Here is a 24,909-nt window from a genome sequence, read left to right as displayed (position 1 = left end):
GACCTAAAAAATTACTCAGAGTAATGCAATTGTGGGTAAGTAATTGAAGCATTACCTCATTGTCTCTTACCTTCATTACAACATTGAGATGTACAAAGCCAAACAGGACAACCAAAAGGGCAATGCACAAACTCATGTATGTGAAACTCAAAAGGAAATGAACCGCCAAAAAGACGACATAGTGGCCAACAGCTGTGACCCAAACACCTCAGACAGTTGAGGCTCTTGAATAATCAAAAAAATGAGAAGCAAAAGACAGTGGGGAAGACCAAGGTGGCTGCTGTGCACATCCCAGCAATGAAAGCCCCATGCATCTCAGCTCATGAGGTAGACATAGGTCTCATAGATCGACCTTGAACCCCTATAGGAGAAACCTGCCCTGAAGCCTTGTAGGCCAAAGAAAACAATGGCCAAGCCCACAGAGTCAAAAAGGAAATGGAAGGCTTCGACCCCTTAGACACAGTGCCAAAGATCATAAACATGGAACCAGAAAGCCTGAAAAAAGCTGTCCTATCCACATTCAGCCACATTCAGTTCCCAGAAGAAGGAGACTCGAAAAAAGAGGGCAAAACAACTCCTGCTCCTTATGAAACTGGGAATCAACTTAGGATGAAAAGGGAATGGGCTACAAATCATTCCATCATCAAAACCTTGACATAAATGATGCTTGAAAGATAAAGCTCTCAGCTCACACAAACTCCTAGCCAAAGAAACAGCCAACAAAAAGAACGCTGAAAGAGACAACATCTTGATATCGATGGAGACCAGGGGCATCAATGCCCCCAGACCCAAAGATAGATCGCAAGAAGGGAAATCATCCTAGGAGAAGGAAGAACATTCTACAAACCCTTTCACAGCCAACCAACCAAACTTTTTGCATCTGACAAGAGTCCACAAAGAACCTCCAAAAGCCTCCATAGGAGCCCATTGTAGTCTAAGGGTGGCAACCTTCAACCCCAAAGATGCATTGCCTTGCTGAATCTCCATCCTATCAAAGAAAGCAGAAGGAGGGTCCAAACCGTCACCCTGACACCACCAGCCAAAGGAACGCCAGGGCCGCAATAATGATTCATTAGTAGACTAGCATCTAGAAGTGTGCCGAGTCGGAGCAAAACTAGCCGACACCCCTTTCTACAGCAAGCCGAGCCCTTACAGCGAGGGCAATAACTGGCATGCAGAGGAGCCTTGCCGTCCCCCAATTACTTCCAGTTTCAGGATGCTGATCAAAAGAAGATCCTGCCCCTCAGCCGAGGAGAAAAGTGAAGGAGGGCCAGCTGAATCACCTCCAGCAGGCAGCCCCCAGGTCACAGACTCTGAGAACACCCCATCCCGACCAGGTCCCCAACCACACACGTAGGTATCCTCAATGGAGCAACACCGGGACCAGAGGGAGCAAAGAACCCTCCGCAGGAAGCAGGAAGGCAGAAGCTACCAGCCCAGTACCCTCCGGATTACCCCTGACACCAATCCTGGGCAAATTGAACCCAGCGAGTCAGAAAGACCCATATCATGACAGGGAGACGCCACCAAACCACAGGGCACCAAGGACACTGTGACAGTCAGAATGCCTGCACCGCCATCCAGAAAGACACCGCCCGAACACGTGCAGACAACAAACCTCAGATGCGACTGCAACTGAAACAGCCTTCATTCTGAAAATGCAAAAATGCCCAGAACCAGGGCAACAAAAAAAACATGAACCAGGAGATCACTCATTGCCATGAAGACTCCTGGCGACATCAGCTGAATGTGCATGCTGCAACCACAACACAGTCTCAAAGAAGCCCCAAGACCAGATGCCAACATATGGGAAGAAGGACCCACATACTGTCAGGCAGACAGCGCAGCACAACTGGACACCGAAGCCCACATCCCAAAAGCACAGTGAGCAAGGCACCAAAGACGGATAAGGTGTTTTGAGAGGAGTTGCCCAGACGCAAAGTGGGGAAATGGTTCAGGCAAAGTGCGACCGGCAAATGAGTCTGGTCAGAGAAAAGCACAATCTGTGGACCGATGCCTTTCGACTTTCTACACGGTACAGGTTTGCCTCGTGTTAGAGCCTGCCAAATCAAAGATTGTGCTTTTATCTGACCAGACTCATTTACCGGTCGCACTTTGCCAGAACCATTTCCCCACTTTGCGTCCGGGCAACTCCTGGCAACAGATTAAAACGTCATTGCAAATTACCTACAGTGACTTATCCACTCAAAAAACCTTTTCACCTCAAACTGAGGGGCACTTTTTTGCAAAAATATTTTCATCCTGATGATGGTCTTATAGACACCAGCAACCAAGACCAAAACGTCGACCTCTCCATCATCTCCACAAGCAATTCATCTGCACAAAGAATTAACCATCGTACATTATTTGACTTGGTTTTTTCTTATGATTTACAGGAGTTGATGAGCTGTTAAGAACTGATTTTTTGATTTATACATCTCTGTCCATAACATTGTTGATTGCATTTGATTGTTTCACCATATCCCCTTATATATATTTATTCACTGATTAATTCAATACAATATATTTTTTCAGATAAAATTACCTTTCCGTGTGCTTCTTTTTCCCTTTTTCTTTAACCATCATTGATTGTTTTCATCAAAGTGAAGACTTGTAGTTATCCTTTGGATATATTAGAGTTAGATTTTTTGCTAACTAACTCAATATTATGTGTGCCACATCACAAAAAAAACATCAAACATATGCAAAAACAACCGGGTAGTCTGTGCCCCCAGACACGCAGCCTCAATCAGGACATCCGCCCTGGCCTACATAGAGAGCCTCGCAGGCCGATCAGCTGTGTGCAGAGGAAAGAAAAGAAACCCCAGCAACCCAGGCACACCCACCCCGGCCAGAGGAAGGCACCACAGAATGCGGCTGCCCGGGGCCACCGCAGGAGGCCACTCAAGAGGGCGGCCCTATAATGCCATCGGGCAGCCCACACCCCTCTTTCCTCCCATAGGGGCAGGGACTCTAAGGGAGTCCCCTCCTGGGCGCGGGCAGTGCCGCGTCATGTCCGGTGCGGGAGGTGAGGCGAGGGGTATATATGTCCCCCTCGCCACGCTGAAGACCTCTTTGTCGTTGCACCGGACACACGCAGCCGCCTGCTCGCGGGACACGCCGTCTAGATGGGCCGTTGTCCGTCATTTCAGGATCGGTCGTGCCTCTGAGGATGTAACCGCATCGTTCGTGCACAATTCTTCGGCAACCTAAGTGCGGTTAGTCAGCAGTAGGCCTCCTCCCCCCCCCCAGTTACACCTGGGGTCCCAATTGTCACCCGCTGATGGGCACCCTCAGCCCGTCCGGCATAGGGCTGCATGGGAGGGCCATTGCGGATGGCCTGGGGCGAGTGCAGTGGGGTTGGCTAGTAACAGGGGCACGATCACTGTAGCAGTGATTCCAGGTCCGGGATAGCAACGCATCCCCGCTATCCCAGGATTGCGGTATGGAGTCGGCGCGGTGGAGTGCAGCGATGTGCTCCGGTACTCTCTGACCAGTGGGCGATAGGAGCACGAGCAGCACCATGCTGGGGCATTTGCACTTTTACCCACAATACCCCACGCCGCCACACACCCCCCTCCCTGGGGGGTAACCTTGTGGCTATTTCGGCGCTTACCAAGGGGATTCCGGGGAGCGCGCCCCCCCTTTACCTGGCCGGCATAGCTTACACCCACCACCAGTATCTACCACCACCTGCCCACCCGGGGTTGGGTAATGGGATATGGCCTTCGGCCGTGGCTGCTGGGGAAGGGGCGGGAGTTGCGCCCTTGCTGGCGTGGGCGGCCGAACCGCCAAGCCGTGCTGGGTGCCAGGAGCTGGAGCTCGTGTTCGCTGAGTCGGCTAGCGCCATTTCGAGCTCCTGGCCAGGCGCTTGCCAGCCATCTTGGCTACCTGGTTTCCCCATGCGCTACGCGGGGGACCGGGCGGTTGACATGTTGTCCCTTGTCCCCACCCTAGGTGCTGGTTCGGCGGCCTCTCCCTCACGAGGCGCCGCTACCTCGGAGCGTTGGGAGCCCCGCCCTAACCCCATGGGTTGGTCCGTGACCCCGGTAACCCCCCCTCATGGAGGTGCCTCGTGGTGCTGGGCCTCAGTGGTGCTAGGTGGGAAGCAATCGTGCGGAAATCGTGGGGCATTTACAAGGACCCAGGAGGCTCTGCCCCGATAAGAAAGAAACTATGTTCCCTGATACCGGGTGCTACGTAGATAGGTTGCGGGTCGCTGGGATGGCAGGGTGAGTTCATCCTGGCCTCCTGGTTCTGCCCTCCTCCCTTTGCCTGTGTCCAAAGGGAGACCATGTGGAGGCTGCATGCGTAGTGTGTGTATCGCGGCAGACCTGCTGCCGGCACCAGGCACAATGTGTTTTTTTAAAGGTCCCTAGCAGTCGTGCGGTGCCCGTGCGGACCCCGCGGGGGGTATCCACCGGCACACTTGAGGGTGTGATACGGGCCGCGCAGCTGGGGGCTGAATGCTCCAAGCCTCGCGGGTCATGCAGCGCATGAGGCCGCGCGATGCATGTTCCTTGCCCTTGGTGTGGCCGCAGACCTCATTAGTTATACCCTGTTAATGGCGGCACATGGTTACTAAGCATGCCAAGCCGAGCGATGGGAAGATGCATTACAGTGGCAGAAGTAGGGACTGAGAGAGTCCTCAGCCTCCCCCCCTGCCAGAGCCTCACATAGGTGTTTTATTCATTTATTTATGCGTTCTAAGATAGCGCGGGCGTTCCCCGAGGGGTCAGAGTGCTTCACAATGGGACCGGACTGTCACAAGGGCAGTACAAGTGAGAGGATTACGAGAGCGGACGCTGAGCTGCATGGGGCAGAATTTGATTTGATTTGATTTGATTTGATTTCAGATTTGTAAAGCACGTAGCTACCCTGAGGCGTCCCAGCGCTGACAATCAACCTGTAGCATTCAGAGGGGGGAAGTTGTAGGGAGGGTTTTATGGGAAGAGACAAGTTTTTATTCGCCTACGGAAGGCCAGTAGGTTGGGTTCTCTTTGGATGGGGAGTGGGAGGGAATTCCACAGCTTTGGCGCATTATATGAAAACAGTCGCCCCCCTGAGCGGGCCTTTCTTATTCTGGGGACACTGGCCAAGGAAAGGGAGTCTGATCTGAGCTGTCTGTTGGAGTGATGTGGTTTGACAAGAGATCTCAGAATAGGCGGGCCTCTGCCTTGAAGTATTTTATGTGAGATGCAGAGGGTCTTAAAGATGATCCTTTCCTTAACCGGGAGCCAGTGTAATGATCTGAGGGCCGGTTTGGCAGAGCATCTAGATTTGGTCCTGGTCAGGAGTCTGGCAGCGGCGTTTTGGGCACATTGCAGTCTGTTGATGACCGATGAGGGAGCACCTAAATATAGGGCATTTCCGTAGTCCAGTCTAGAATTAACTAGCGACAAACGTGAGCAAATTAATACAGGAAATAGCGGGCAGTGCATGACAGAAGGAAAGAGGGGCAGGTGCGCTGGTAACAAAAGCGTGATAAGTCATGTAGAGGTAGACTGTTGCTATACACGGCAGACACTCAAGCACAGGAGCGGACGTTGCGTGGGCAGTGGTGGCTCTTGTGCAGGGGTCTGGGGCAAACAAGAAGGAATTGGTAGCTAACAGTGTGTTAACTAATGGTTTTACAAAGTCGGGCACTGAACTAGTACACGGCCCGTGGCAAGTTTCTCAATACCTTGATGTTCCCACCACAGCGCTACCCGGGGACCCTGCCCAGGTAAAGCCCAAGGGCCTCGCATGGTGCCCCCCCCCTTCCCTCGTGGGAATACGGTAATGCCCGTAAGGGTAGCTTGCTAAATCTTTGGGTGGTGCGGGTCGTTACTGTTCCTTGTGCGACCGCACCTCCACCCCAGGTACCTACACGGCAGCCCCCCCCTGGGGGGCTAGGCCTCGCTTGCTGGGCTGTGAGACCCACAAGGGCATCGGACCTCATGTAGTAAAGAGACACTTACTATGAACGGCCCCCTCCCCGCAGCGTTAGGACCGCATAATCCTCTAAACACCCTGCTACGCGGTGCAGTAGCTCATAGGCTGGTGCTTCTGCCTCTGGGGTCAGGGTCCTCTCGGAGGCAAAAGTCCAAGCCCTAGCGGTGGGGGGCAAGGTTGTTTTCCCCACACACCCGAGTGGACAGGAGGTGCCTCACCACACGTAACATCAATTGTTAGCATGTGCACTGCTCCAGAGTGGCTGCTTCCCTCACGGTTCCCGAGAGGTATTACATTTGGTAAGCGTCGATTTACCCGACAACGTGGCTGCCTACACACAGGTGTACATTATAATTTTGACACATGAGGAGGAAAAGAACACAACGTTGGCACCAAGTTAATGGGGTTACATTGTGGTTACGCAATTTGTAGGGAGATGTGCATGTCCTATCACAGTTAGGCGTTGTGAACCTCTACTGTCGAAGGGAGTATAAGGCAAAATTGGTAATTGCAGTAGCCACACACGGGAGGCTGGAATGCAGCGTAAGAGAGGTGCATTGCTGTATTCCAAAAGAGGCACACAGGCTGGGTGTTAGCTCACACATGCATTCTCTCCCCGTGGGCAGCACCCTTCACCAAAATAGGAGGCCGCTTGCACTTTCAGACCAACAATGTTATCGCTTGTGGGTGTTCCCTGCCCCCATTGACTGCCCTGCAACCACGCACAAGTCACGAACATAGAAAACACCATTGAGGCCATTGCGGGTGCTAATTAACCTAATAAGGAGCAGTAAACATCTGGGGAACAATTTGCGGTTTTGGGCCCCCTTTGCCCTTGTACTTGTGTATCCATCCCTGATAGCGCCCACCATATTAATGTTGCGTGGGGGCGTACGGAGGAGCTGCCACAGCCTGCAGGCACGAATTGACAGCTAGAACAGCCACCTGCTGGCTTGGCATAGGGGTAGAATTTCATGGTCCCTCTATGCGGCTTCACAAGTTCAGGGCTCTTTTAAATCGTTTGAGGGGCATTAGGAGCAATAAAGGTTTTGACTGTAATGTACGATTAGTAAAGCAGAACAGGGAATAATGGGGGAGGGAATATTCGGCTCACCCGCCCCTCCCTGTTCTGTGTTCCTTTTCTCCGACATTGTCCCAGGGCACTGCCTCTAATTTTCCCCATCTGACACAACAGCATATGCATCGCTAAATTGGGATTTGAGTGGTGGGTACACACTGTGGTAGCCTCTCCTTAGTGAGGTAAGTGGGATCTAGGTCTTGGTTCAGTCTTCTTTTGCGGTCTACCGCAACCCCAAGGTGGGAGAGCAGATTTCACTTATTGCGTGGCCTAGAGGCAGGTAAAAACAGAATGTTCATGGCAGGGAGGAGGTTCTGGCTGCATCAAGAGCAACATTGTCTGCATCAGCGCGCTCATGTGGAAAGTTGGCAAGGTTAGTTACAACCTCCGTGCTGCTTATTTGCCTTGCAGCTAGCACCTTGGACTACACCAACAACCCTGGCATGTCCGTTATGATTTTCTGTTGGAGCATATATCCACAGGTAATGACAGTAACAGCAAAATACCAGTCTGGAGGCAATACCACCTAGGCACAGACTAGCTCGATCAAGTACGCAAGGGGTGTGACGGGGGGGGCAGCTCCCTTGAGGTTTTTATGGTCACAAGTACACATTTCCACAATCAGTCGGGCATGGAAATTTTATGGAATGTTGTTGAATACTGTAAGCTCACTCGGCAGTGTAGAAAGCAAGAGTTTGGCACAATTTCCATAGGCCGTAAGGGTGGGCAGACAACAGGTTATAGCCAGCCTAAACAGCAGCCCCCTCATGTCAGATGCACAGTAGACATATTTACTGGAAAGGTTTTTATATGTGAAAGGTTTTATACTTTAATGGTTTTATGTAGCACTGGCCAGAACCTGATTGATCAGAGCGCTTTACATGAGCAGCGGACCATAGTTGCAGGTTGCATCGTTGCAAAGGATACAGGATTAGAGCACAGCGACATAGCTACAAAAATAGCCATGGCAAGCGATTCAGGGAGACACATACATACATGTGCGAACCAGAGTGAAACCATCCAACTGCAGTAGTAGTTTAGCTCCAAAAGGTGTGTTCAAGACCGCTAAGCTGGGGCATGTCGCTTCGGCCATCCAGAAGCAACTGCCTGTTAGCCTTGGCAGCACGGCGAGTGTGGGAGGGGTCACCAGCAAAAGTGCACCCTACTCAAGAGGTTGGGGGATACACCGGATTAGAGCACAAGGGGCAACGGTGTAGAAGGAACACCAGGCATCCCCAGTATCCTAGAATGGGAAGGTAGTGGTCATACTGTTCCACCTCCCTCGTTCCCTCCGACTTGCTGCTCCCTGGTACACATTAGCAAAGGCTGGGCACCCAGACCACCTGGGGGGTGGGGCTTGGCCTAGAGTGAAGGGACAGGTCCTAAGATATCCATTTCCTGTAGGTGTAGGAGTTTTCCATTATCCGTACATAGTTGGAAGACAAAAGATTGGCGGCATGGCCACTGGGTTTTGCGGGAGGCTTGATTGCTTTCAGATTCTAGTTGTTTTAGCAAGCTTGCGCAGGCTGGGGTGGCCACAGAGTTTGGGGAGGTTAGCGTCCCCTCCTTACATTAGCACTCAAACAGCACAGTAGTCGATGGATCAGGTTAAACACTTTCCCAAATCTGGCACCAGAACACAAGGTTAGTCGGGGCCAACCTGCCTGTTGGGTCCCGTGTGCAGGTGAAGTCACAAGCCTGCTCCTGCACAGTCCTATCAATTTGGAGTTAAAGCATCACCTGAGGTAGCCCTGGGCATAAAGGAAGGCTAGGTAAGCGGCCACGGGTCCATAGAGCAGGATCCCCTATCGTAGTCTATGCCGGCTGCATCTCCTACACCAATGTAGCTATCATGCCTCCAAGTGTTGGGCAAGACCATTACTCAGCAGGAGGAGGGATGTGGAAGTGATTGACCCCCCCCCCTTTAGCAGCTGACTATGAAACAGGAGGATGGAGGGTGATTCAGGGGACACAGGTGGGGTGACTGGTTAGGTAGTTTTACTTCACCATCCAGAAGGGTGCTATGGGCAAGAATCAGTAAACAGGTTAACCCATGGGTGCCTCTAACCTTGCGGTTTATATCTTGTCAATTAAGATAAGTTAGGTACCTACCGCTTACAACATAGCACATTAATGGAAGCGGTGTGGTATGGTGATGCAGTAATCAGGTAACATATACGTCTATGCTGTGACGGAGGGCCCCTTGGGCACACGCGCTGCTATAATGCAGTGCTGTCAACCAGGAAAGGCCAATTTGCAAAAAACAGTAAATAGGCCTCACAGCTGTGGAAGCCATCCTCAAGTTTGAGGTACGCCCAGGTGGGATTGGGTGCTTTGTGGGTCCCCATGACCACGGTGGCTCACGGGGGCATGCCAAGCGGACTGTCCTCGGTCACCTTGTGCTGCCGTCCCAAGAAATGGCGAAGCAAGGTGGCAAGCACAAAAGACTACAGCATAGTTCAGACATTCTGCGAGCCTGTAGGCCCGGGGGGATCCACCAGTGTAGGAGCAGAATTGGTGATCCCTTGCTCTTGGTCACATACTATCAGTTAAGGAAAACCAGGTGCGGCAGGATTTAAGAAGCAGAATGACAAGGCAAATGCGAAAACATATTCCGTTTCACCCTTTCAGCCTAAGTGGGCAGGCGGGTGTGGGAACGGTCAGCAAACAAGTGGGCTGCCGCCCCTCTAGACGTGGGGCACAGGTGGGCAAGACACACAGGGCAGCCTGGTGCAACCAGTCCATAGTGCCTAATCCGCCCTGCCCGAGTGGCACTGGGCAGAGCCATGCAAGCGATGGAACTTTCTCACGGGAGAACCAGTCCGGTCACTGGGATATAGGTTGGGTCTCCGGCCCAAGTTTGGCAGGGGGCCTGTATAGGAGAAGTTGCATGGGAATATGGAGCTGTTTTGGTGGGGGGCCCTGTCGACTACGGTGGCCGCCGCCAGAGCTGTGGCGGAGTTACAGGGCGATCTGGAAACAGATGGGTACAGAAGGGTACCTCTGCACGGCACATAGGGGTGCCAGAGCCAGAGCCCAGGAGCCTCATGGGAGGTTCCTGGAAACCGCGTCGGCACCCCGTTATCCTTCGGGCGGTTGTGGGCCTGAACAACCGGGGGCTTGCCTTGCTACGCTCCGCCCTGAAAGGGGCGGGAGTATTAAGTGTCACGTGATCTCGGAGGAGGGTCACCAGAAGGGGCAGCACAGAAGGGGTTTCCCCCAGTGCTGCTTGGCTCATCAGGGGGGCAGGTGGTGAGAATGCTGCCTGCCCTTGGATCGCCCATAAGATAACCCACCATATTACATAACATATTACATAACGTTGTATGTAATAAACCTGCAGCAATTTTTTACCAATAACAAATTTGTGTGGTGTGTATTTATTTGCATGCATGCTAGATGCCTGGGGGTGGGGAGTGTCGCCATGATGGTACTACTCCAGCCGGGCAGCCTCGCTGAATCCTGGCCCATGGCGAGTCTGCCGCACCTCAAGCAGATGCCAAAACACCATGCGGGCCCCCGGGGCATTCAACAGATTTCACCATAGCAGTCTACATCTCTCAGAAACCCTGAAGCTTGGAAGATAAATCAACACCTGCAACACTCAATGGGGGCCGGAGCACCGGAGACCCCACGAAGAAACAGCACAGCCTTCCCTCAGTAGCCAAGGAGTCTCCAACACGCCCCCTCCCCAGCTGGCTGGAGGCAAGCACAGCACACACCGGCCTGGATGCACAAGAACGGAGAATGGAGGAGGCTCAGATGCCGAAAAACCGCAGGCCACACCTCCCTCACGCTCTCATCATACTCTCTGCTGGCTCCCGCAATCGTCCTAAGTCCTGCCACACTCTTCAGCATAGCAGTACCCCACATTACAGCGCACCACAGGCCATGAGCATCCAACAAGCCCAAAAGGGCGGCACCTGGAAGGACAGCCCCCACTGGGGGTTAGTAATAATTCATGGGAGAAGGAATGACGCTGCGCGCACTTGGTATAGTGGCCGGGAGATGAACCACATGCGGTTCCTCCACTTTTATTTAACTCAGTGGGTCATGTCTGTCCCGCGGATGGGGTGCACCTCATATCCAGCTCGCAGGCTGGAACACAGGACCGCTGACACACAACATCCCTTCCCAAATCAGTTCTTTTGGCAGCTGTCTTCGAAGTCTATTAAACACCATAGATGCTTCAACAGCAGCCTAGGAAAGTCAGCAGGCGAACCCTTGGAGACGCTGATTGGGCCGGGTGAGACTGAAGTGATGGGGATGGCTTTGGAGAGGTGGTTCATCTCACTGAGGCTTGGTCGGTGTTGGGCTTTGTGGTGCCACTGGCGTCTGATTCTGTTCTGGGTTCCCGGTGTGTCCACTCTCCGGACAGGGGTTGCTGCTGTCAAGGTCCGGAAGGGTCAGGGAGCCCTGCTTTCTTGAAGCAGACAGAACCTTTTTGAACCATGAGATGTCCCGGGATATTTCCTTGCACCCTCTCCGGGCGGTCACCATGGTGCTGCTGTTGGTCACTACACTCTAGATACCAGACTCATGAGTGGTTCAGAAATTTCCGTCGGGTCGGTGGCCTTTGAGTATATTTGATGCCCCTGTTGGAGGGACCTTCTCGTGGCATGACGCCTGGCGCTAGCTTGGTCGTTCCCGTCTTGCCTGAGTGTCTTGGATGTCATTAGGTGGGACCACCATCCCAGACTAGTAGGAATCAGGTCTCTTTGCGGTCCATTGAACATGAGCACCCAGGGTGTTTGGAGTGTCGTACAGTGTGGAGTACTCCTGTATTATCGAAGGAAGGAGTGGAGGTGCTCCTCTGGGTCCGCTTGTTCCACGGAGGTGATGCGTACCATTTTGTTTAGTGCCCTCATGAACCATTCCACGTCCCAATTGGCTTGAGGCCACTGAGGCGTGGTCCGCTGGTTGAGAAATGTGGCAAACTCCGCTCCGTGGACAGGTGGTCCATTATCACTCCGAATCTCGGCAGGGAATCCAAATGTCGCAAATACCTTTTCCAGGCCAGGCGCCACATGAGTGAAGGCATTGAAGGGGATAGTTTCCACTATGGATACTTGGAATGAGCATCCACTAGGTCGAGTCTGTGTCTCCCGCCAGGGCAGCTCCCAAAGTCCATACCCACCTTTGACCATGGGTCAGTGCAAGCCTCTTCGGTGATCACCGGGGCAGGAGGTTCTGGCATGCCCGTCATCTGGCAAGCAGGACATTGACGTACCAGATCTCTGGGAAGCAGACCTTTTCACTCATTCTGGCTTTCATCTTGGTGGTGCCCTGGTGCCCACCGTGGGCCAGCTGGGTAGCCTGTTGCCTTTGGGGGGGTCACTAAGCATGAGCCTCACAGGAGTACTCCGTCCTTGGTGGCGCTCAGCTCGCTTATCACCCTCCATATCTTGGTGAGCTCTTCCTTGTCTTCTGGCGCCCATGCATTTGCTTGTTGCAGGAAGTCTTTCTATGATCCTTTCTGGACAGCTTGGAGGGTTCTGATGTATACTGAGTCTTGTTTGTCTGCTTTCTTGATATCTTCAATCGTCATTGCTTGGGGGCACACTGTGATAGAGATCAGTTGGATGTGTTCCTCTGACCCTTCTACGTCGTTGACCTTTTTCCCTTGCGAGGAGTGTTGGGATAGAAAGTCTGCTGGGTTTTCTGCCCCAGGTCAGTAGACCACTTCCATCTGGTATGGCTGGAGTTGGATAGCCCACCGTTCGATCAGCGGAGACAGGTGAGGGGAGGACCTTTGAAGAGGGGAACCAGCGGCTGATGGTCAGTTACGACAGTGAAGGGTTGACTTCGCAGGTACAGATGGAAGTGTTTGCAAGACCACTTGATGGCAAGTGCTTCTCGCTCGATTTGAGCGTTCCTGGCTTCTGTGGGGGTCAGCGACTTGCTGGCAAATAATGGGGCTGACCAATGCCCAGGCTCCTACTCCTGGGCCAGCACTGCTCCTAGTCCTACCGGGCTCATGTCCATCATTAGTTCAGTGTGCTTTGCCGGGTTGAAATACACCAGCGTGGCTTCCCCTAGGAGGGCGTCCTTGGTGTTCTGAAATGCCTCTTCTTCACGTTGTCCCCATGTCCATTTGGCGTCAGGCTTCGTGAGAACTCGCAGCCTCTCAGCAGCGGTTGCAAGATCCGGGATGAACCTCCCGCAGTAGGGACCCATGCCAAGGAAACTTCACACTTCTGTAGGTGGGGCGGGGGCAGGTGCATTGCCGATTGCCTTAGACTTCCACGAGGCCACTTGGATGCCTTCCTGTTTGAAAATGTACCTGAAAAACTCCAGCAAGGGTTGGAAGAATAGGTTTCCAATGTAGTGTCACAACGTGCTCGCAGAGGCGGCGCATGGTATTTCTCAGATGTCTGTGGTGGTTGGCTGCAGTGGCGGAGTGGATCAAAATGTCGTCACTGACGTTGATGACTCTGGGTAGGCCAGAGAGCAGCTCACGGATGGTGTTCTGAAATACCTCTACTGCGGAGGATATCACAAAATGTAGTAGTTTGTACCGCCGCAGCCCCAGATGGGTGCTGAACATTGTAATGTACCTGCTCTTTTCCACCAAGGGGAGCTGGTGATACCCAGCGCTAAGATCTAATTTGGAGAACCATGGGGATCCATTGACATCCGCAATTATGTCGTCCATAGTGGGCTAATGTGTCACTCTTGCTTAATTGCACAATTGGGCAGTCTCATGTTGATGCACAGGCTTATTGCCCCTGGCTGTTTTGGGCTTTTCCGGGATGACCATCGGGGACACACATGGTGTTGTCCCTGAAACCTTTTCAAATACCCCTTGCTGTTCCAGCTTTTTGAGTTCTTTTTCCACTATGGGCCTCAGGTGGAATGGTATCCGCCGTTGTTGCAGCACCACAGGGGTGACCATCTTTTCAATGTGTAGCTTGATGGGACCACACTTGAGGCACCCCGGCCCTTAAAAGAGTTCAGGGAACTGCTCCAGTACATCATCTACCTTGTGTGCTCAGATGCTCCTTGATAACGACTCCAGTCCTAGGTCCTCCGCAGTGTGACTGCTGATCAGTGTGTCCACCTCCCGATATATGACATGGATCGTGGTGATAACCTCTTGTTCTTCGGACTTCAACAGTACTGAGATCTTCCCCTTGAGAGGCAGTGGGGACTGGCTCCCATAGGCGAATGTCTTGACCCGGGATGGTGCGATCGGCAGCCTGGGCTGGAGGCGACGATACTGCTGGAGGCCCATTACATTCACTGAGGCTCCCGTGTCGATGAACTCTCTCACCTCCGAACCAGCAATCCTGACCATGCACAATGGTTTTCGTCTCCGGCGGTGCTTGAGTTCTCCGGTGAACGAGATAAGGTAGGTCTCCACTTCGTCCTCGTCAGTGGAGGAACCTTCCGGTCCCTGGTACCGTTGGCTGGCCCCTTGGGATTCTTCTCGTTGTGCTGGGTCTGTGATGGACAGCTGCCGAACAACTCTTGAGGACGGTCATTGTCCTTTGGTGTCTCTTCCTCTGTTTCTTTTCCTGCATCCAGCCGCAAAATGGTTGGGGATCCCACAGTTTGCACAGATCTTGCCCTGTGTGGGGCATTCACTTGCTGCCTTTGCCTCACACACACAGCACCCGCACATCTCGGGCCTCGGCTTCTTGGGTGTGTCATTTTGTGTCTGAGTGAAGGGCATCAGCTCACTCTACTTTGATGTTCCCTGACTTCTCATGGGTCTTTGTGAGGGCCTGGCCCATCTCATTTCCTCCAGCTGTGGACAGGTCATGGGCCTGTGCCAGTATGAGTATGTTCTCTAGGGCGATCTCCGGCTGGCGTAGAATAAGGCCCTCAGTGCCTTGTCCCGGAACCCTTGAATGATCTAGGCCCTAGTTTCCTTCTGCTGGTCGTCAGCCATGCATATGCTGGCTAGCTCAAGCAGCCGGGCGTAGAATGCGTCGATCGAGTCCCCTTCCCATTTGCGCGCCTGTTGCAGATTGAATCTGTAGAAATCTGGGTTGATTTGGGGGTCGAAGTGGGCATTTAGCGCTGTGACTGCTGTGTCGTAATCTGTGGTGATGCCAGTGTTTGGCAGATGTTTAAACAATTTGAAGATTTCATCTCCAGCGTAGTGGAGGAGTAGGGACCTTTTCACCACTCCATTGGTTTCCCTTTTGGCTACGAAATAATATTTTAGTCTTTCAATCCAAATTTTTCATCGCGGGGACGCTGTCGCCGGGTTGTCTTGTTCACTGAATGGCGGTAGCACCCCAGTAAGGGCATGTTGTGCTATGCCTGTGCTGGGTTGTCATCTGCCATGTCTTTTCCTTTTTTCTTCTCTTTTTTCTAGCCTCTGCTTCACCCCTTCTCTTGTTACTGCCTTTGGAGTGGTGTGCCGTCCTTGTCTGATGACTTTGGTCATGCTCCTGTCGCTCTTCACCCAGTGGGCCGGACGCTAGGCCCTTTAATTGCCCTTCCCAGAGATGTTGCACTCTCGCTGTGAGGAGGGTTGCACTCTGCAACTCACCGGTCTTCACCCTTCCTGCGTGGCTCAGGGCACATGCTGAGCAATTTCTGGGGCCACAGGGGGTGGTGGGCATCACAGCAGGGCTGTGGTGTACCGATGCGTGTACAGGTGTGGTGGCCCTTGGCTCAGCTGCGCTGCTCCCTGCAGTGCGCAGTACCGTGGGCCAGCCGACATCACTTGCTGGCAGCAGTGGTCCGGCTCCCACATGGAACCAGGGCCTGCCGGCGGAGCGTTGATTGTGAATCCCCTTGTCGCCAAAGTCATGATTCAGCTCACGGACGTGGGCGGACAAGGTAACGGTGGGGCTTGGCAATAATTTGGGCTGGAGAAGGAATTAGGCTGCACACACTTGGTATAATGGCACGGAAATGAACCACGTGTGGTTCCTCCCCTTTTATTTACCCCGCGGGCCACGCCTGGCCCACGGATGCGGTGCACCTCATATCGGGTTCGGAGGCCGGACACAGGACTGCCACCCCACTACACCCACCACCACGAGCCGGTGAACACCATTTTACAGGCATGCACCGAACTCGCCACATGGTCCGCACCATGGCACCCCCGCAGCAACAAATCTTGGCTGGCAAGCAGATCAGGCCAGCACCGCAGTGCCCAACCAACACATAAAGAAACTCTCAACTCCTCGAACAGTGAAGAAAACACTCACAGCACGCACACGGTTGGCATGGTATTGCGCACTCTGGTAAAAAAAAGTTAAAGTAGGAGGAGGATTGAAGGGGGAAGGATCTTTTTATTTCATGAAGAATCACGTGGCATGGGTGTCTGGTGATGCCTCAATGCTGTATTGAAGGGAAGCGAAAATTAGGTAATTTACTCTGCTCAGGTGCAAACTGCCACCTTTCCTCCACCGCCATGCTATGCCTGCTGGTGGAATTAGCCCTGGATTGTAGGGGCCGCCGTGTCATGTCAGGGAGTGGAGGCACTCATCAGCAAGCACTGCCATGCTCATGCCAGTGTTTCCCCTGCAGCACCCAGCAGCATGTGGCTGAAATGCTGCCTCGCACAGTATTTGGGGCATGGGGCATGAATGTGATAAGGAAATCTCTGGGGATTTCCCAGGTGTTCTATGGGGTGCACATGCATGTTGAGAAGGGATTTCTGCTGCCCCCCTTTTATCTGGAGGAGGAGCCAGCTAGCAGGAAATGTTTTCCAGGGGGCAGAATACTGATGCCTCCCTCTACCAAGGTTTAAATCAAGCTCTAATATGACTTTTTTCCGGAAGTTTCTCGCTGCACGTTTACATCTGTGAGCTCCATATTGCAGTTTTAAGAAGAAAAGTCATGTCTAAACCATATTCTTCTAAGAAGGCCAAGGCTGAGAATAATGGTACAGAGGACCACAAGTGGGCTACCGCTTCTCCACAGGTACGCGTTATTTTGAGCAGTGCTTTAAATGGGTCGTTACTCACAGGTACTGAGTTCTGGCACTTTTTAGTTTTATCACTCTGAGTACCGGCACTTATCTACTGCCAAGGAGAGTGCTGGTACTCATAAAAGAGTATGCTCATTGGCTGCGAGTGGTGGTGAGCACGGGTTGAAACTGTCTCTGGCAGCCAAGTTGCTGCTTCTGTAGCCTTAGGATGAACTGCCTCTGAGCTATTCAGCAGGACTCATTTGAATAATGTCCGGTGCTCACCATCACGCTGTGTTTCACAGAAGAGGGTTCATTCAGGCCAATTACATTCACACTATCCTGTGCATTTGAGCAAACACAAGAATCAAGGCAGTCCCCTGAGAGCGCCAATTAAAAAAGCCATGGGAGGTAAAGAGTTTAATATGGCTGTAATCACACCTGAGTATTTTGTGTGTCTGCTTAGGTCTGTTTGGCTGCACATGTAGGTCTTTTTTTATAGAGAGAAATGCAAGATAAAGAGGGAGAGAATTGAGGAGCTCTCAGGAGATATTTAAAAGAAAATGTGTGGCACTTTGTGTGTGCATTTCTGCTCGGCGACAAAGGTTCATAAATAACTTAAGAGGGAGGGTTGGTCTGTGAGTGATTGAAAGGAAGAATGGGTGTGCGCGTGAAAGGATATATGGGTGTGTGAGTGAAATGCTGGATGTATGGGGAGTGAAAGAGTGGATCTATAGATGAATGAATGAATGAATGAATGAATAAATGAATGGAAGGATGGATAAGTGAAACAATGGACGGATGAGTTAAAGACAGGGTGGATAAATAGATGAATGGATGGATAGATAGATAAAATGGGGAATGGGCGGATAAGTGAAAGAATGGATGGATAAAATGAAAGGGAAGATGGATGGATGAGTACAAAGGAAGAAGGGTGGAGTGAAAGGGTGGATGGTATGAAGGAGTGAAAGGGTTTATGGATGAGTGAAAGGACTGATGGATGAGTGAAAGGGTGGCTAAAGAGATTGAAGAGTGAGAGGGTGGATATGTTTGGAGATGGATGGATAGGTTTGGATACGGAAGGTTGGACAGACAGAATGTTGAAAAACTGCATGATGCATGACAGGCTGAATAGATGACAAAATGTAAAGGTTAAATGGTGGATAGCAGGTAAATGGTGGATGAAAGGGTGAATGGATAGATCGATGGAAGAGACAAGAGATCACTTCTAGCGATGGACAAGATGAGTTACTTTATTTGCTTGGTGCCATAAGAGCTTTGGTCCGAAGTGGTGGTATTTTCATTTTCTGACTACTCCTGTGCTGAAAAATACATAGCATTGTGCCAAACACCAGCAATTAACTGTATAGCATTAAGAAGGTGCAACTATTATATAACAAGTAAATCCTAACATATTATTGTGTTTGGCTTTCACTTTGTGTAATTTTTTTACCTGTTTTTCTTATATAAACATGTTTCTCATGTGTTGTGGTATGTGCTGCAACTATTATAGAAGTCGTTATGTATCATCACTGGCGACAGGGAGAGCTTAGAGCAGCGCAATCTCTACTGGGCTTGGATGTCTCCACTGACTGCGCTAGTTAGTGCACGTTAAGACTGCTTGGCACCAGCACACACCTTAGCACAATAGTTCCTTCCAGTGCCAGAATCTATGCTTAGACATAGTTTACAACCTTTAAAGTTTGATTCTACGCCGCACAGCACACATTCAAATAAAATAAAAAATAAAAAACACGTCTCTAATGCCATGCCTGCCTCAAGGAAAGGCACATTTTTTGGCACAAAGTCCTCTCTACCTTTTTTTAGCAGCTAGGAATGTGCGTCAAAAAAATCAAAGTGGCTGCCTGGGTATGCTCATGTACCAGCCATAGCATGCCTCTTAAAGTAAAGTACCATACAGCCACACCCACTCACCACACCTCTAGCTCATTTTAATGAGTAACTACCCTTATTTTTTCTCATTTAATGCACTGATTTTGCACATTATTTGAGCACCATCCATTACTTGTCGCTGGAAGTCCCAGCTTCAGCACACAGTAAGACTTCCGGTAGGGGGGGAGTATACGGTCTGCGGCGGCACAGTGTGTACCCCCTGCCATTCTGGGCTGGAGGAAACTCTTCCAGGCAGCAGGGACACCACCAGCCGCCGCAAAGCCAATGTGGCTGACTGCCGGAACGCTCATCTCTTCTCCAGCAGGACACTCAGCTGCAAGGACAGGCAGCCAGGTGGACGGCCCTTCACCCCTGGCGTTGGAGGCAACAGGGAGGCAACACCCACCATCCCACCAGGAAGGGGAACTGTGCCTGTCTCCGCCCAGCTTCCTTGTTCCTTGAAAAGGTTTATATATCGCCTGGGCCACACATCTCGCAGGAGGAATCTGGGTTTCAGATCAACTTAAAATGTGTATATGTTGTAATTGGAGACAGTAGGAACTGACCCGAGTTTCATTTGTAACCTCCGAGGTCCAACTCTCCCTACCACGCGATTGAATTTGGGCAGTATGAGGCTGGGTAACATCTGCAATTAAACCAGTGGTAGAAGTGGGCGGGGACGGAAGGGCACGGCGTGCCCCTACTTATTTAAATTAACGCAGTCCGTTCCCCTACTTCTGTATTTAAAAAATGCGTCCCAGGATTGCAGGAATGGTTGCGTGATCGTCCAGCCCTGTGTGTTGCACATTAAGGAAGGCGTCTGCAGTTGCCTCCTCCCCCTTCCCCTCCGTGTCTTGGGGCATTGGCCTGCATTCAACACTGTGGGAGCAATCAATCATCATGTGAAAAAACGACAACCTTTAGTGGCCCTGCTGCTAGAGTGTGAGGTGTGATGAACACCTCATTTACTGACAGCCTCAGATTGGGAAGGCGATCAGTCGGGCTTTGTGCGACGGGCCGGTGCTTCAGGGGCACCCATGGGCCGTTTTTTTGAGCTTCTGTAAACTTTCTGCACCAGGTCAGTGTAATGAGGCGCCAGCATCCCGAGCTCTCTCCTGACCCTCTGTATTTTGAAGCTGGGAGCTTGGTGTTGCTCTGGCCTTTGGGGCATTCTGGTCTGGGCCCCTTGCCACGTGGGGCCTGCCTGGCCAGAAGCAGTGTCAGCCCCTGCCGGGCCATCACCTTCAGGTTATGGGAGCAATGGGGAGGGTGTGAATAGGCATGGGCCTAAATGCCGAGACTGAAAGGAGAGGTACTTTTATGGCCATTGTGGATTCTCACTCCAGTCTATGGTGGACTGGCAGGGGGTAAGGGAAGCGGCCTCCCAAGAGGCCAGGTGTTGCCATCTCAGCCCCAGTGCCTTTTAGGCCTTGTTGCTGGGTGCAGGGTTTAAATGACTGGATATGACATTAAGATTAATCCTGAATCACTGCACAAAATGTGTGCCTAGAAATGTACACAAAGCACTGACTGGAAAGGTGTCAGTGATGTAAACTAGCATTTACAACAATAGTTAAGTGAACACTGCAGTACATGCGAGACGTAAAGCAAGTGCACAAGTGGTAAAACCAGATGGGCCACTGATTATAGGAGTAACTGACTAAAGCAGAATTAAACTATTATATCACAAACTGAGAGTCACCTGCAAATCGTGAGCTCCTGTAAAACCAGCTTCATAGATCTAATTATCAGAGGCTCCCATGCGGTCAGACAGAAAGGATGTTATGCAGCTACAGAAAGGGGTTCCTGAACCAGTGTGTTTCAGAAGATATTTGATGCACACAAAAGAGGGGTGTTCCTTACTTTATCGGAGTTGCCTGAGAAAGGTCTGTGTAATTTGCACTTCGTGAAAAGTGGGCTACAGTTTTTTTTAGTTTATTGTTATTCTTTTAGGATTGCGGGTCTCAGGAACGTGCAACCATCTCTGCTTCATGCACAAGCACTTTTAACATGAGTTGCCTGCTTTGAGGGCACTGCAATTATGCAGCAATGGAGGACAAAATGATGCTGCGGTGTTGGCTAAATTATGCAGCAAAGAAAGGCTGCTGCCTAATGTGAGTTACATTTTCTGATACTTTATTATTTTGACTTTTTTACGCATCCTACAGTCTCTGCAAAGCTTTTCCCTCAATAATACCAGTTTAACATACAAGTGCAGCAGTGAGAACGGTGACCAGCCAACCTTTGTAAAGGGCTTTCTACTTCACAGCAACACAAGTCACGTGTGTTGATCCATTTGAGCTACATACAATTTTTTTGTTAACCACATGACTGCTAAGGCAATTCCCCTCCTGTGCTGGAGATCCTTGAAATACATTATTTCATGACGAGCTCAGCTCGTCATAAGCACACGACCAGTGTACTGCATGACGAGCTGAGCTCGTCATGAGCAGCGAAGGGGTTAAAACCATCAGATTATGCGGCCGATGATGTATTAAGTGGAAAATATGGCAGAGCCATAATTATGTGGAAAAGATTAACAAATTAGGATATTTTGCCATTCATGTTTGACCTTCCTCATGCTGTCTCTGTTGGGTGGTATTTCTAGACACCTACAGTGCTTTTGGAGAGACAAAGTATGAAGGTGTCTAATAGTGATTGCAGAGGATAGTAGTCTCAAGGGGAGAAAATAACTGATTGAGATAATCAGAGGAACACTAGCTATTTCTGACTCGACCACTGTTTGAGTCTCATAATTTCTGAATTGATGCATTTGCAATTCTCATTGCTAACTAACTTGAGTAGTAATTACACAAACAACTAATATATTAATTGTACCTAATTCATCTGATAATGCTAAAAGCATCTGCAAAACCAACAGGTCTGGGTTGTTTTAGGTGTATATATTCATTTTTGATTGCTATTTCTAGATACAATAACAGGAAACAAGAGGACATTTAATGCTGGTTTCATTACATGTTGCGTGAAGCACATAAAAAATGTAGGACTACAATTTTGCATTGACCGAGGGGCACTGAATGATGTACTCAACAGTGCTCCCCAACATGTAGGCCCTCCTGTCATAGAATTTACTCCCAAATTTTATGTTCACAAATGGTTAGGAAAAGGGAAGAGAAGCGCTGATGAAAGAACCCGCATGGCTCGGAGACAAACGGCACCTGGTTCCTCTTATAAGCGTATTTGGGACATTCTGTGATTGAAAATGTATCCCAGGTTGTAAATGTATTTTAATGTAATTAACTAATATATTAAATCTCAAATAAACGTGTATCCATTGGTTGTGGATGCCAAACATACTAAAAATCGGTATGTTTTGCTCTTTTTAGCCTCACTTCTGACTCCTCCCACTGATCCAATCCTCTGGTTATTCCCGCCTCCTTATGCTCCACCCACAGTTCCCCTACTTTTTTCTCCCCACTTCGACCACTGAATTAAACAAAGGTGCTAATAATATCATCTTCCGTTTGAACGCTGCTCGACTAACTTCAGAGCGGTAAATATTAGGATACACTTTTATTTCAGTTTGCTTGATCCTTCCTGACCCAGCACCACTGATGCTTCGAGCCACTTCTGAAAGCTGGTTAACCGATACATTCCTGCCTTTTAAGAGCCAGGGTGGGCGTCATAGGACCACTGTCACCCCAAAGCACACAATCAACGTCAGGGATAAGGTGCAAAAGGTCCCGACTCACCTGGGCCGGCAGGGGCGGCACAGGAGCCCCTCCAGTGTGCGCGTGGGGCCCCGACGTCCTGGGTGCTGCAGAGGCCGCAGCGTGGGAACCACTGCCTGCGCGCTCTCCTCCAAGTCAGTGAACAGGCAGAGTCGCACGCACTGCTGCGGAAAGCTCCCCTCGCGCACTGAGCTGAAGCGTAAACACGCCGAGTGCTCGAGGAAATGCCAGATTTCCCAGAAATCTGCGCTCGCGCGCGGACAGAGACTGATGGACGGACGTCAGGTGCCGTCCTCACTGCTGCCGGGCTCCTAGAGTATGTGCTCTCCAGAGGAGGGCCCAGACCTAAACAACTGGAATGTTGGCATCGTTATATTTGAGCGATGAATCCCAAGGGCATCAGCCAAAGTTGTGGGCCTGCCTTGGGCGACAGGGAGAGCTTAGAGCAGCGCCATCTTTTCTGGACTTGGATGTCTCCACTGCGCTAGTTAGTGCATGTTAGACTGCTTGGCACCAGCACACATCTTAGCACAATAGTTCCTTCCAGTGCCAAAAGCTATGCTTAGACATAGTTCACCACCTTTAAAGTGTGATTCTACGCCGCACAGCACACATCTAGATTTTAAAAAATGCGTCTCTAATGCCATGCCTGCCTGAAGGAAATGCACATTTTTTGGCACAAAGTCCTCTCCACCTTTTCTTAGCAGCTAGGAATGTGCGTCAAAAACCAAAGTGGCTGCTTGGGTATGCTCATGTACCAGCCATAGCATGCCTCTTAAAGCAAAGTACCATACAGACCTGCTTTACTTTATAGGTAACTGTACACTTTCCATCTTGTGATCTAAACTCAGCGAACATATTTAGTATTAGTAAATCTGGAGCTAGGATTACAGCCAGGCCCCTCTAACTGAGAGTTCTCAAAATTACTTAACTGATGCAAATCTCGGAGCCAAGAATCTTTTGCAAAGTTTTTCGTTGCTTGTAAACTGAAGAAACTGCTACAAAAGTAAATATTCACCAGAGCAAAATGAAAGAAATTAATATTGAAATTGCTCCAGAGCTATGAAATATATCAGTTATTAATACATACAATTTGTGGTGCAATGCAGTTCTCAACAAAGAAAAACCTGTCTCATAATTTTCCACTTTTAAAGAAAGAGAGCAAACCGATTTAGAACTATTTGTGCTTTTTTTCGAACAGATAGACTTGGTGTGGTCTTTCCTGAATTTTTTTGCTTTCTACCCTCCTGTTTTCTGAATTTGTTGTTGTTGCCTTTAGTACTCTGTGCACTTTATTACTGCTGACCAGCGCTGAAGTGCTTTTGGCCTCCTGCTAAAACATGGTACAATTGCCTTACATCTGATTGACGCGTTTAATTTACTTATATGTCCCTGGTGTATGGTACTGCATGTACCAAGGGCCTGTAATTTAAATGCTACTAGTGCTTTGCAGCACCCATTGTACCACCCACTAAAGTAGCCCTTTAAAACATGTCTCAGGCCTGTCATTGCAGCTTGTAGTCCAGTTTTAAACTGTCACTTCGGTTCAAGAATATACACTTATTGCCAGGTTTAACTCTTCTTTTTAATACATATAAATTACCCCTAAGGTTTGCCCCAAACAGCCCATGGTGCAGAGTGCATTGTAGTTTAAAAGCAGGACACACATGATTACGTTTTACGTATCCTTGTATTGAAAAATATCAATGTCATTTTTTGCTTCTGTAAGTCTTATCTTTCTCATTGAATACCATTTAATAAGTAATCATTTTTGTTTGGAAACAGGTAGAAATATCATGTTTGATATCTAGAAAATTATAATTTAAAATCCTCTTTGTAGGAAAGTCAGATTTTAAGTCACAGTTTCTGTAAATGGTACTTTAAAAAAGTTGTCATTTTCCTGACGTAATTGTTTGGCGCCTGCTCCCAGTGGCCTGGGTCACATGATCGTGAATGGCTCTGGTTTTTAGCTTTGTGTATTTCTCCCAGACAGTGTGTGTTGGACCTAGAGTTGTCAGGTCACCTAGGGTAGCCTGGCCTAGGGTAAGACATTCAATTATTAGAGGCACATGTGTAAAGGTTGCACACCACCCAGCAGTAACTCAATGCACTTCCACTCAAAAATGACACTACACCGGTAATTATGGAAAAATATGGATTGTTTTATAAAAATAGTTTCATTTCACTTTATCTTTTTACACCATTGTTTCTTCTTATACTGCTTTCCACATTTGAGGTTTGAATTCACATTGCAAGGTCATTCTATATTTTCTTTCCAACACTTACATAAAAGTTACGCATATACTTTTACCCAGCCTAAAGAAGATACAGCTAGACAGGCTTAATGACAGGTAATATGCTACTGGAATTTTCCCAAAGGACCTTCACCTTGACTAAAAGGTTCTCTACCACCTTTTCTTTAGGCAAATGACACAGAC

At 49.9% G+C, this 24,909-nt stretch overlaps 1 protein-coding gene across 1 annotated transcript in view; it reads right to left on the bottom strand.

Moving 5' to 3' along the window:
- The window catches only part of LOC147693493 (olfactory receptor 51E1-like), a 237,600-nt gene extending 215,064 nt beyond the window's left edge, over positions 1 to 22,536 (bottom strand). The window contains exon 1 of the mRNA XM_086933735.1: positions 22,493 to 22,536. The gene's annotated coding sequence lies outside the window, so the exon portion shown is untranslated. The remainder of the gene's footprint in view (positions 1 to 22,492) is intronic.
- Between the last annotated feature and the right edge of the window lie 2,373 nt (positions 22,537 to 24,909).

Source organism: Lissotriton vulgaris, chromosome 8 (assembly GCF_964263255.1).
Source record: "Lissotriton vulgaris chromosome 8, aLisVul1.2, whole genome shotgun sequence".
NCBI classification, from domain to species: domain Eukaryota; kingdom Metazoa; phylum Chordata; class Amphibia; order Caudata; family Salamandridae; genus Lissotriton; species Lissotriton vulgaris.
This window is presented reverse-complemented; position numbering and strand designations above follow the sequence as displayed.